The sequence below is a fragment of the Juglans regia genome, unplaced genomic scaffold (genome assembly GCF_001411555.2).
Source record: "Juglans regia cultivar Chandler unplaced genomic scaffold, Walnut 2.0 Scaffold_650, whole genome shotgun sequence".
NCBI lineage: Eukaryota > Viridiplantae > Streptophyta > Magnoliopsida > Fagales > Juglandaceae > Juglans > Juglans regia.
The window spans coordinates 141450-143106 of record NW_023361359.1 but is presented as its reverse complement, the minus strand read 5'-3'; the positions used below and the strand labels follow the sequence as shown (position 1 = coordinate 143106).

Below are 1657 nucleotides of genomic sequence, written 5' to 3'. Positions count from 1 at the left end.
GAATGAAAATAATTATTTGCACATTAGGGAGTTCGAGGAAGTAGTTGTGACTTTTCATAGTCATAATGCTACAGATGATGTTGGGAGACTTAAATTATTTCCTTTCTCTTTGAAGGATAGAGCAAAGAGCTGGTTGTACTTACCAAGACCATGATTAATAGGATCATTGAATGAGATGACACAGGTTTACTTTAACAAATACTTTCTCCAACATAAGACCAATGCTTTGAAGAGGCAGATCTCCACTTTTGCACAAAAGGATAGTGAGACTTTGCATCAGGCTTGGGAGATGTTTAAGGAGCTGTTGAGTATGTGTCCTCACCATGGGTATGAGAACTAACACTTAGTTATTTATTTCTATGAGGGACTTTGTAACACCACATTCCCGTAGGCTAGGAGTGTCACGTATTTTTCATAAAAATAAACCCGACAAGAGATCTCATATTTCATAAATGAAATTAGAAATTTATTTTGTAGAAAAAAGGTCTAATAAAATGTCTTCCAAAAAAAATTAAATGAATAAACTGAATAAATTCATGTCATAAAAGAAAATTTTATTATAGAAAGTCTGAGACTAAAATTAACTACTCCTTCTAATCCTGGCCTGCCTGCTCGTATTCATTATCCTCACCTGGGTGGTTAAAAACATAAAAAAAAACTAAAATGAGTCGAAGACTCAGCAAGAAATCCATCACAATGTAAACATAATAAACATACGGTTTTCATAAAAGTTTTCAAGCTGAGAGTTTAAATTCATGACTGTCCATACTAATGTTTATGCTATGCATGACTGATTTAACTGAATTAATTGACTGATCTAACTGATTTATCTGACTGGCCAACACACTTAACCCTATGTGCGAGGTTGTGCTCTGACCCCACGTCCCACAGCCGCGTGGGGAGTCGCTGATAGTATTCTGGCATACTATGGTGGACCACACTTGAGTTCGTGGCTTGTACATCCATCCTAAAACTAAACTGCATTGGTACCATGCATCTGAATGGTCATCTAATTAACTGATCTTATCTTTTCTTGCACTTGAACTTAAGATAGCTTATGTGTCTTATACACATGAGATGCATGACATATTACATACATAATTATAATTTCTGAATTTGAACATGATGCAGAATGACATAATCGTATGCTATGCTGGATGACATGTTTGCATATGACATGAGTGGTGCATAAATAATGGCTAGCAATGAACTGGCTTAAATAATACTTATATATAAGCTGAACTGTGATGATCCTAATTTGTGATCAAATTACTTACCTCGTTGCGCTTCTTCTTGAATATCAGTTCGTAACTCGACACCTATATGCAATAATAACTATCACTAAATCTGTTTGGGAACAATATTTACTAATATCCTACTAAATTAAATTCACAATCTAAAAGATAGTCAAATAAATCTTTTGTTTAACACCATAATCAATAAAGGTATTTAAATTATCTAAATACTAATAACACGTTATAATTTAGTAAAATACTTGAGTTATTTTAAAATAAGTCATAAAACTTCAATTCTTAAAATAAGTTTCCTTTCTTAACATAATTATTAAATCTTATAAGAAACCTAATAAATACTAATATTGTTTAAATATTCTTAACATAATAATTTTATTAAAATTCTACTAAATAGGCAAAGGAAT

At 32.0% G+C, this 1657-nt stretch overlaps 1 non-coding gene across 1 annotated transcript; it reads right to left on the bottom strand.

Moving 5' to 3' along the window:
• Positions 1-222: 222 nt before the first annotated feature.
• On the bottom strand, positions 223-330 carry LOC118346070. The gene has a single exon (XR_004799467.1). It is a non-coding gene; the product is annotated as a small nucleolar RNA R71 (small nucleolar RNA).
• Between the last annotated feature and the right edge of the window lie 1327 nt (positions 331-1657).